The sequence below is a fragment of the Puma concolor genome, chromosome A3, assembly GCF_028749965.1.
Source record: "Puma concolor isolate L17-30 chromosome A3, mPumCon1.1.hap2, whole genome shotgun sequence".
In the NCBI taxonomy this organism is placed as follows: domain Eukaryota; kingdom Metazoa; phylum Chordata; class Mammalia; order Carnivora; family Felidae; genus Puma; species Puma concolor.
In genome coordinates, this window is record NC_141669.1 from 35,514,703 (window position 1) to 35,526,996 (window position 12,294).

Sequence of the window (12,294 nt, forward strand, 5' to 3'; positions counted from 1 at the left end):
GCTGTCGCTTGTGGGCTAGTGGAAACCTCCCATGAGACCCCTCGAGGGCCTTGGCGCTCGATCAAGATCACGGTGGCAGGCACGGGATGCTAAGGACCCATTTGCAGAGACCGCCTAAGGCAGCTCCACCACAAATCCTGCTCTAAGCTTAATGCTGACAATTCAGAGAAGACATAGCTGTTTTTGTTAAAATAATATTAGTGTCACTTGCAAAAAATATATATAAATTATGTGATAGTTAATTCTTTTTTTTTCTTTTAAAGTTTATTTTGAGAGAGTATGTGGGCGCATAAGTGGGGGGGGGGGGTGGCAGAAAAAGGAAGACACAGAATCCCAAGCAGGCCCCCGCACTGGCATGCACTTGCATGGTCAGGGGGGATCCTCATGCCAGGCTGGGACCCACAAAGGGTGAGACCATGACCTGAGCTGAAATCAAGAGTCTGATGCTCAACCGACTGAGCCACCCAGGTGCCCCGTGATGTTGAATTCTTAAAAAACATTTGAGTTGTTTTAAACATAATGTGTATTCCTCCTCCTCTCCCTCCCTCCCACCCCCGCTTGTTGAAAGTATTAGAAGTTCAATTTCCTTAAGTTGGAGGAATTTTAGGAATATTCAGTTTATATAAACCTCCATCTCTAAGATAAATAAGTCTCAATCAGAATAGAGGTCCTGTAAGAGATTTGTGATTTAACTAATTTGATAATCTGAAGGTAAGAAAATACTACACACTCAGACACAAACATACAAATAGGGATTATAGCTTCAGTTCCAAACTTTTAGCCATGGGTCAAGAACACACAGAAAAGGGGCACCTGGGTGGCTCAGTTGGTTGGGCCTCCAACTCTTGATTTCGGCTTTGTCATGATCCTAGGGTTGTGGGATTGAGCCCCACGTTGGGCTCCGTGCTAATGTGTGGAGCCTGCTTAAGATTCCCTCTCTTCTCCCTCTGCCCCTCTCTCCTGCTCACACACTCTGTCTAAAACAAAACAAGAGAAGAAATACACAGAGAAAAACAAAACTCAGTTTTTGAACATTTCCTATCACTGCGCCGTTCTCTTCTCAGTGCTTACCGATTCTTAAATTGATTTGAGTTCAAAATACACAAAACAGGGGCGCCTGGGTGGCTCAGTCGGTTAAGCGGCCGACTTCGGCTCAGGTCATGATCTCGCGGTCCGTGAGTTCGAGCCCCGCGTCGGGCTCTGTGCTGACAGCGCAGAGCCTGGAGCTTGTTTCAGATTCTGTGTCTCCCTCTCTCTGACCCTCCCCTGTTCATGCTCTGTCTCTCTCTTTCTCAAAAAAAAATAAATAAACGTTAAAAAAAAAATTAAAAAAAAAAAATACACAAAACAGGGGCGCCTGGGTGGCGCAGTCGGTTAAGCGTCCGACTTCAGCCAGGTCATGTTCTCGCGGTCCGGGAGTTCGAGCCCCGCGTCAGGCTCTGGGCTGATGGCTCAGAGCCTGGAGCCTGTTTCCGATTCTGTGTCTCCCTCTCTCTCTGACCCTCCCCCGTTCATGCTCTGTCTCTCTCTGTCCCAAAAATAAATAAACGTTGAAAAAAAAAAAACAAAAAACAAAAAACAAAAAACAAAAAAAACAAAATACACAAAACAGAAGAGTAGCAAACTAGATGCTTTGTTGTCTTTCACCAACAAGGACAAGACCTCTATAAACCATTATATCATTTATCAGCACCTTCCCTCATCCCTCCTGCAGGTCACTAGAAGTCTGCCTTCCTATCTACTTCCCCACTCCCCCCTCCCTTCCCATTGCCCTGTCTCTTCCCTCTTTCTCTCTCTGATTTAGACTCCAAATTCCACGGTGTCTGATTTAGCTTTCCTTTGCTTTCTGTACAAGCACCGGTCTGACAAGGCCCAACAGTGGGGCGAAGAAGCTGCAAGGACTGCCTTATAAACTCTAGGCATTGTTTGCATACAACTCATGACTAGGTTTTTCCTAGAAAAGAATAGTCAGGGATCTTCTTGCTCCCAGTTCTCAAACGTAGCTGAACACTGAGCAATGTTTACTGAAAACTCTGGAGTGGTTCAGATTCTCCACTGTCTGGCACGTCTTCCTCCCATTATTACAAACCAGAGGGGCCTGACTTACTGTCTGGACAGAGTCCTTCACTTACTTGTGAACTGGAAGCCCAGGATACTAGGGAACCAGAAGTTCCTTGCCCTCAGGGGTGTGCTTTGGCAAAAGTGATGGAGAAGCAGTTTGGGCCACCAAAGACCAATATCCTTGTCTTGGCCACAGAAGGCTGTTAGGTGGCCCACCTCAGCACAAGCCCCAGGGAGTCTTCTCGGTCATTACTGACTCAGCAAGGGGACAAGGCTCAGCCCAACTCCACTGATGTGGGGCTGCTGGGACCCACGGCTAGAGCCCCTGGACATTCACCATAAAGGAGACCTGGATGGCTGGTGGTGTTCAAGTGGCAAGTAGCAGAAATTGCTTCTGGCCGGTTTATACTCAAAGAGGGATTTATGGGGAGGATTCTGGGAATTCCCTCAGGCTCCAAGAAAGATCTGGGATGCCCCAGGACATGCAGGGTCTCCATGGAGCATAGCCATGACCCTGATTCAGCTCCATTAGTCCAATTAGATATGGCCTGGCCCTGGAAGGGGAGTAGATATGTTTGACCATTCTGGAGATGACCATGGGCTGTCTATTACAACCACACAAATGCTATCAACAAAGTCCAAGATCAAGGTCTAATAGGGTTGGTTTCTGATGAAGCCTCTCCTCCTGTAGTACAGATGCCTGCTTTTTTGCTAAATCCTCACTTGGTCCTTGGGGGCAGGAGCGGGGCAGGGGGCAGTTGGAGCTCTCTTATGTCTCTTCTTATAAGGATACCACTCATATTGGGTTAGTGCCCCACCCTTATGACCTCATTTAACCTTAATGACCTCCCTAAAGGCCCTATCCCCAAACACAGTCATATTAGGACTTAGAGCTTTTTTTTTTTTTTAACGTTTATTTATTTTTGAGACAGAGAGAGACAGAGCATGAACGGGAGAGGGGCAGAGAGAGAGGGAGACACAGAATCGGAAGCAGGCTCCAGGCTCTGAGCCATCAGCCCAGAGCCCGACGCGGGGCTCGAACTCACGGACTGCGAGATGGTGACCTGAGCTGAAGTCGGACGCTTAACTGACTGAGCCACCCAGGCGCCCCAGGACTTAGAGCTTTAACATAAATTTGGTGGGAATACAATTTAGACCCTACCAAATCTCAGTGGTCAGAGCTGGGTGATGGCTCCCAGCTGCCAGGAGGCTAGGGACATGGGGAACAGCATTGTTCTGACTGGCTTACATTAATCATGTCCCATGAATCCTGGGATGATGCCCTGGACCTAGTTGGAATTCTGTTAGCAAGAGCAAATAGGGGATGGTGTTAGGTGGTTAACTGACAGAGTCTGCTGCACTTTGTGTAGGCATGCTTCTGACCAAGCATTTAATCGTGAGCCCAGTAACACAAGAACAGATTCATTCTGGCCACCTCCTCCCACCGCCCCCAGGAGACTCAGCCGGTCTCTGCCTCCAGGCCTCCATGCACCGATCCGGCCCACACTTTCCAGGTCCTGATCGTCTTCTAGTCCTTCAAGTTTGTGAGCCACCGTCTCCTTTTCAGACATTCCTTAAATCACCAAAATGATTCCTGTTGCCTACATTCCAAGAGTTCCACTAAGTAGTCATTTAAACAATATAGTAATTGGGGCTCCTGGGTGGCTCCGTCAGTTGATCATGCGATTGAGCCCCGAGTCAGACTCTGCACTGTGCACGGAGCATGCTTGAGATTCTCTGTCTCCCTCTCTGCTCCCCTCCTGCTTGAGAGTACATGCTCTCTCAAAATAAATAAATAAACATTAAAAAATAATAAAATAAAATAAATGATAGTAATAATATGCACACATATATATTTTTTTCTATTTTGCTACATAGTCTTCCTATTCATAATTTCAATGCCACAGATGCAGACGGTCTTCTCACCAGAGGTATGATTGTCATTTACGAGCCCTTTCTTCTTTATTGCCAAATATCTCCAGTCATTTTCTATAATAAATTCCTAGAACTAGGAGTGCCTGGGTGGCTCAGATGGGTAAGCATCAGACTCTTGATTTCAACTCAGGTCACGATCTCATGGTTTGTGAGTTCAAGCCCCACGTTGGGCTCTGCACTGACAGTGTGGAGCCTGCTTAGAATTCTGTCTCCCCCTCTCTCCACTCCTCCCCCATGCTCCCTTGTGCATGTGCACTCTCCCTCAAAAATAAACGAACATTATAAAAAAAGAAAATTTCTGTCAAACCACATGTCCCAAGTTCTGGTTTGGGAAGTATGGGGATGTGATGAGAAGGGACATGGGGAAATGGGTAATATTTTATTTGCTATGATAGTTACACACACATGTGTACTTCCCTACATGTATACCCACATGCACCTTACACACATGTATGCACGTTCATGCACACAGCAACAGTTTCCTCCTAGGTTTTGTCTTAGTCTGTTTCAGCTACTCGAACAAAATACCACAAACCAGGTGCCTTATAAACAATGGAAATTTATTTCTCATAGTTCTGGAGGCTGGAAAATCCAAGATTAAAGTGCCAGCAAATGCAGTGTTTGGTGAGAGCCTACTTTCTAGGCTGGCTTTTCACTGTCCCTCACAAAGGGGAAGGAGCAAGGGAACTTTCTCGGGCCTCTTTTATGAGGGCACGAATGCCATTTGCAGGGGCTCTGCACACATGACCTAATCGCCTCCCAAAGGCCCCATCTATTAATACCCATCACATGGGACATTAGGTTTTCGACATTCAGACCATAGCAGTTCCCTTGTGGAGTCCCTCGAGGGATAGAATAAAGGAACTGAAGGTGAACAGAAGGGGGTAAATCCTGCCAGCAAATGTAAAGTGGAGGAATGCAGAAGGCTTCAGTGTGGCCAGGAGCGCTTCCAAATCTCTCTCTGGCTTCTTTTATTCCATTATCCCTGACCCAAAGTCCCTGCACCTCCCAGTTTCGAATGTTTTAACCACTGGTCCAGGAGCAGAGGTTGATTCTGGGACTGGATATGAGGATTTAGAGAGAAGAGCCTCAAAAGTGGGTGAAGACCGACAAACCCGTCCTCCTTTCCCTGAGGCAGGAAGTGAGTCTGGCTAATGACCAAGGTATGGCGCTGCCTGGGGCTGCAGAGAGTGGCTGGAGATCTGGCTCCTGACATATAGGCCCAGGCCAGGAGCTGGAATTTTCAAGGAGGGAGATGTTGAGACTTACCTCACTGGTATTGCAGGTTCCCAGTGGAGGTGGGGGTGAGTGGGTGGAAAGTGGCCAAGTCCCTTTTTGTTGCTGGTAAGTGTGCCTCTAGGGGTTGGAGTGTGTATTACAAGCCTAGAAGTAAATGGGATGGTTATAGTGGGCAAAATGCTGTGGTAATTGATGATCTTTTATGGGTGAATTCCTTATGATGAAATGTGAAGAGTAATGGATAGATAGGGGAGCCTGGGTGTTTTAGTCAGTTAAGCGTCCAACTTCAGCTCAGGTCATGATCTCGCAGTTTGAGAGTTCAAGCCCCACATCGGGCTGTGTGTTGACAGCTCAGAGCCTGGAAACTGTTTCAGATTCTATGTCTCCCTCTCTCTCTCTGCCCCTCCCCCGCTTTCACGCATGCGTTGTCTCAAAAATAAACATTAAAAAAAAAAAGAGCTGGGGCACCTGGGCTGTTCAGTCAGTTAAGCATCCAACTTCAGCCTAGGTCATGATCTCACCGTTCCTGAGTTCTAGCCCTACGTTGGGCTCTGTGCTGACAGCTCAGAGCCTGGACCCTGTTTCAGATTCTGTGTCTCCCTCTCTTTCTCTGTGCCTCCCCCACTCGCACTCTGTCTCTCTCAAAACTAAACACTAAAAAAATTTCAAAAAAAAGTACTGGATAGATATCCTCATAAGGTTCCTATTAAGGGTAACTTTGGAACTGGGTGTGGCACCATCTGGGTTAGGTTGAGTAGCAATTTCAGGAAGCAGTTATGGGTTGTGCCTCCCTGCTGTTTTTCCTGAAAGTTTAATGAAATCTTGCTACTATTCTTGCCTAGTCGTGTGTGTGTGTGTGTGTGTGTGTGTGTGTGTGTGTGTGTGTGTCTGTGTGTCTGTGTCTGTGTGTCTGTGTCTGTGTGTGTGTATGTGTATGTAGGGGGGATGAGAAGGGGCTTGGCCCATATTTCTTTTTTTTTTTTTTTTTTAATTTTTTTTTCAACGTTTTTTATTTATTTTTGGGACAGAGAGAGACAGAGCATGAACGGGGAAGGGGCAGAGAGAGAGGGAGACACAGAATGGGAAGCAGGCTCCAGGCTCTGAGCCATCAGCCCAGAGCCCGACGCGGGGCTCGAACCCATGGACCGCGAGATCGTGACCTGGCTGAAGCCGGACGCTTAACCGACTGCGCCACCCAGGCGCCCCTTTGCCCATATTTCTGAAGCAATAGTCAAGGATGGGTTCTACCCCTTCTCCAAAGCCAGGCAAGGAATTGGCTGAGGTCACTTGGGAAGAGCTGCTCCTCTCAAGGGCCACCAGCATTTCAGGCTGATGGAGTGGAGAGTTCTCTAGAAATAACCCGGGGATGACTCCTGAGCAAGTCATTTGGGAACCACTCAGAGGCAGCTGGGGAACACTCTGAAGGGGAGTGTTTCTGAGAATAATTGGGCTAAAAAATGGGTGGGACCAGGACACCTGTCCTATGGGCTAGGTAGAACTGGGGATTGGTGGTGATGGGGGGGAAAACACGGACTTCCCTCAGGGAGCCTATGGTGTGGCAGGAGGGTGCAGACTCTAATAGGTCCAGCAGTGGCAGTATGTGAGCAGTACTAGGTGCTGTGGGGGCACAGGGGATGGGCACCTAACCCAGTAAGGCTCTGGGAGGAAAACTTCTGGGTGAGGCTGGAGTAGCAGGAGCAGCAGAGAAAAGCTTTTCAGGTAGATGTTTTCTGTGCTTCCAGAGCTGAGGTAGTAGCTCAGGGCTTAACCCAGACAGAGGCTGGGAGGACCACGGAGCCAGGAGACTGAGGGAAGAGCCTTCTAAACTAAGACATTTGGGGTTTAACCTGAGGGCAGAGGGCCATGGGCCAAGTTTATGGAAGAGGTGAGCCGACCAGAGTTGGAATTTGGAATTCTTTTAATGGATCATCTACTAATTTCTGCCACAAACCTCCAAAGCACTGCAGTCACTCCACAATGACACTAAAATTGTTCTACTCTACTCTTGGAGTTCATCATCAATTACCTCTCTCCACACAGCTCATGGGGATGGGGCGGGGTGGGGGGGGAGACCTCTTTTGGGAGGGGAGGGAGTAACCTATCTGGATTTCTCCTAAGAAGTTGCCTCCCTGATTACTACCCAGGCAAGTGATGTCCAACTCAGGCTTCTAGGATTAGGATCCCTGGCCCAAGCTCTTCCGTCCCACAACCCTTGCTCGTGAGCACAGGACCTGCAGCTGAGACGTGGCGCTAAGTTGGCCCATGATCACGCTTGAAGAGAGAGAGAGAGAGAGAGATGAGGATGACAACTCTGTGGCAGGTAAGTATCTTCCACTTCCCAGGTGCTTGGCAGACATTACTAATCAATGCATCACTCTCAGACTGAGTCAACCCAAAACTGCAGGCAACCAGGAACAATGAGAGTTGGTACCTGGGGTGAAGCAGATTTATCATTTTTTCCCAATGTTTATTCATTTTGAGTGGGGAGAGGGTCAGAGAGAGAGTGAGAGAGAGAATCCCAAGCAGGCTCCATGCTGTCAGTGTGGAGCCCTACTCAGAGCTCAATCCCATGAACTTTGAGATCATGACCTGAGCCAAAGTCAAGAGTTGGATGCTTAACCGACTGAGCCAACCAGGCACCCCAGATTCACCATTCTTGTCCCAGACCCAGACGGGACACAAAGGTCAGGATGGCTCTAAGTCAGAAGTCAGGCAGGAGAGCAGTCGGCAATAAGCCCAAATTTCAAAAGCCCTGAGGTACATGTGCCCCTATGATCAGCACTCATGTATCCTTTGGATAAATTCCTAGTAGTGCTATTGCTGAGTCATAGGGAAGCTCTTATTTTAAATTTTTGAGGAACCTCCACACTGTTTTCCAGAGCGGCTGCACCAGTTTGCATTCCCACCAACAGTGCAAGAGGGTTCCCATTTCTCCACATCCTCGCCAGCATCTGTAGTTTCCTGATTTGTTCATTTTAGCCGCTCTGACCGGTGTGAGGTGGTATCTCAGTGTGGTTTTGATTTGTATTTCCCTGACGATGAGCGATATGACGGGCATTGAGGAGGGCATTTGTTGGGATGAGCACTGGGTGTTGTATGTAAGTGATGAATCACAGGACTCTACTCCTGAAGCCAAGACTACACTGTATACACTGTATGTTAGCTAACTTGACGATAAATTATTAAAAAAAAAAAAAAAAAAAAAAGCCCTGAGATACAGGGCAGGCAGGGGGTGGTCAGGCTGGGCCAGACAGAACTGCAGAGAAGGAGGTGATGATTCACATGCATCCAGAACTTTAGTTACAAAGCACTTTCGCTAACTGCCCACAACTCTCGAGGTAGAAATTACTCACTTCCATATTATAGACGGGAAAAAGGAAGCCCAGGGGGAGTGTATGCCCCTGACGTCACGTCAACAGTGGCTGCTACTGTTCTGGTCTACCTGGAGGACATACTTCTGAAATGACAGGCTGGTGCCTCAGGAACACAGGTGAGCACAGGACATAAGATCAGATCCTCTCTCCTCAAAATTTATCCTTTAGCTAAGGCCCACCAGGAGGCCTAGCCACTGAAGCTGAACCAGATGGTGGTCGTGTGCCGTTAAATGCTGGAGCCCCAAGCGTGGGGGGGCATGGAGCGACAAGGAAGGGGGATGCTCTGACTCGTACCTACGCTGGTTCCTGGGGGGTGTGAACGCTCTCACTGTGGCCTAGTTCAAGCTACCAGCGTGGCATCGTTGGGAAGAGATGAGCCAGAAGGAGGCGGCCCCAGCTCCCGGAAGGCAGTGCCCCAGAGATGCATGGCTACGGTCCCTGTGTGTGGTTGTTCTGTTTTCCCTGGGGTCTCTGAGCCCCGCAGGCTCTTTCCTGCCTGGGTGGGAGTTCCTTGCTGTTGCTTGCAAGTAAAGGGCCTAAGAACCCTCACTGAATCTGTGGGGGAGTCATCTCATGGCCCGTGTTCTGGTTTCCAGCTTTTTGATCTTTTCCCCGTTGCTCCCTCAAGGGAGGGGTGACAAGGCCAAGCAGGAACCCTGGAGACAGCTGGAAGCCTGGCGGGGGTGGTGGTAGTGGTGCAGCCGTCCTTCTAAGACCCCTGCCTGGAGCCCCTTCTCCCTGTTCCCTCCGGCAGCCCCTCCCCTCCCTGTGGGGGCCTCACAAACAGGCTGGGCAGTGGCTGTCACTTGCTGTGCACAGATGAGAAGTGGCTTTCCGGGAGTGGCCAGGGACCCAGAGAAGCTGGGAAGGTCCTCCAGGACCAGGATTTGGGGGGGTGGGGGGGAGAGGTCACCTGTCCTTCATCAGTCACTAGAGCCTATCTGCATCTTATTCTGAGTCACAGGCAGAACCTAGAAGTGACCATACTCCTTTCACAGACACACAGATGTGGCCCAGGGAGGGGCAAAGGCTTTTGATTCATCAGGATTTGGGCAGGATAGGGACCCATGCCCACGCGCTGGCCAGCCCACCACTGCCTGCCCCTGTCCCCGTACACCAGGGGACACTGCACAGACGACTTGGCAACAACCAGACTCTGCTCTGCCCTCTGGTCTGGAAGCCCTGTTGAGTTTCCCAGCAGTGACATTCTTGCTTAGGAAACTGATCTTGTGGACAACAAAGAACAAAAGCTGCCCCCTAGTGGCCGCGCAGCAGCAGGACTTTGGCTTGAACAGAGGACAGACCAGGTGGCCTGGCTGGAGCTGGGTCCCTTGGGGTTAAGGACAAGGGGCGTAGGGGAGACTGTACTGAATGGGTAGGAATCCCTGTCCAAGGGGCAGCAGCGCTTACTGAGCTCCAGGAAGTGGTCTCATGTGGCCAGAGGTTCTGATTTTTAAAGAGAAGCCCGATATCCAAACTTTTATGGGAAATCTCTTGATTTTTAAACGCTGGCAACTAGTTACAAAAACCTTTTTTATATCACATCGGCTCAAACAAACCAAACACATCTTCAGGCCACTCTCTGCATGCTCTGGTCTTGAGTTTAAATGGAAATCTCTTACCCGTGGGGCTTCCTCTGCCAGCCAACTCTGTGCCCACCTCTAGATGCTCCCCTGCCGCGCCTCCAGTGTGGGACACTTCACACACCCCTGAGGGTGGCTGAGCAAAGCCCTGCTTCCAGACCCCGTGCTCCCCCCTTTGAAGGTCATGCCGGGAGACCCTGACTAGGGTCCTTGCTGTACTCCCTCCTCCCCATCCTCCATTCTTGATCCTCAAAGACTCAGAGGTAGGCCTTGCCCCAAACCACTGCTATGCTATTGTGCTGACTTCAGAGCTTCCCGTACCCGGGCCTCCTCGCCCTCCCTCAGCACATTCATCTCCTCACCCTTCCTCTGAAGCCACCAGGACCTGCCATCCCTTGGTCCCACCCGTCCCGGGTCCTTCACTGCATCCTCCCAGCCTCCTCTCTGCCGCCCCCCGTCATGGTCGCCCTTGCTCGGCCGGCTCTCGGGTGCACTCACGTGGCACCTAGTGCCCCCTCTGCAAGTCCCGGCTCTGCATCCAGCTGGCCCAAGTGGCAGGGAGGCCACCTCACCGCTGCTAGTCCCATGGAAACTCCCGCTGCTAGCCTCTTGGGGTGGGAACTTGGGGCTTTCCAGAAGCCCCCGCACCCTGCTCTGTGTAGCCTTGCCCCCTCTCTTGGAGATCTCTAGTTGCCCTTCTCCCTCCTCAGACCTCCATCCTGCCCCCTCTCCCTGCATGCTCCCTAGGAGAACAAAAGCACTCACCAGAGGTGTGCACGGCCCCCACCCGCTGGGGACGTGCGCCCAAGCCTGCTGCCTGTGTCTCTGTAGATGGGCTCCTGCCACCCCCACCCCCCAGCACCTGGTCCCACCCAGAAACCACAAGCCTTCTTGTGAGAGCTGGAGACCATGACCCTCCTCTGCTCTGGCTCACACTGGAACCCAGAAGGCTCTACACATCCAGCTTCAGCCACCTGTGGAACCCTGTTTCTTCCCCAGCTCACTCTCTTCCAACTCCATAGGCCTTCTAGTTCCTCACGCACGTGCCCACTCCTGCCCAGGGCTTTCGTCCCCACCCCCTTCCCTCTGCCCTCCTCAGGAGCCACACGGTTCCCCCTATCACCTCCTCCAGCCACTGCTCAGATGCCACCTTCTACTGAGAACTCCTGGCCACCCTGTTTAACCTAGACATGGATGGTGGTGATGGCAGCCCAACATTGTACGCTGTGCACTCAAACGCACACTTAAAAATGGGCAGAATGAGGTAAATGTTAGGCTAAGTTACATTTTACCGCAAAAACAAACTGCACACTCCCCTCCCCAGCCCTATTTTTCTCCCTGGGGCTTAACTCCTCCTGACATGCTCTGTATTTGATTCACTTATTTTCTGCCCCCTCTTCGCCTATAGAATGTCCTCTCCATGAGGGCGGGGGCTTGAGTGTTTTGTCCACTGATGTGTCCATCCCAACACCTAAACCAGTGCCTGGAACCCGCTAGGAATGGAAGCTCACTGTCTGTCGAATGCCTGACACACGGCCTTCTGCTTCAACGGTCACCAGGAAAAGGGATGTTCCTTCCCGAGTTGCCTCCACTCATTGCCACGCAGCAAGCCCTCACTGCCACCCTCAACAGCTCGAATGCCACAGACAGTTTGAAAGCGGTCTTTAAAATGGTCCTGAGACATGGCTTATGCCCCAACGGTAGATTCTGGCCAGTCCTGCTGGCCTGTGGGTCCCCAGGGCAGAGGCAAGGGCTGTCAGGACACAGCAGGGATGCATAGGAATAGGGTATGAAAACAGCACAACCTGGAGCACACCTGTGCACGTAGGGCGGCAGTGCCCAGGAAGCACGTGCAGGATGTCCTTCCAGTGAGTCAGGCTTGCCTGTCAGCAGCATCTGAACCTAATAGAGCTCTCGGAGCGGTTTCCTCGTTTGTAAATCAGGACAGTACCTTCCCCAGAATCATGAGGGGCAAGTGAGAAAAATCATGTAAAGCGGCACACTGGAAATGCAGGGCGCAGAAGTTTCCCAGGAAGCATGCCCACATTGAGCGCTGGGTATTTGCTGACCCCCAAGCAAGGGCCACAGCCTCCTTCTCAGGA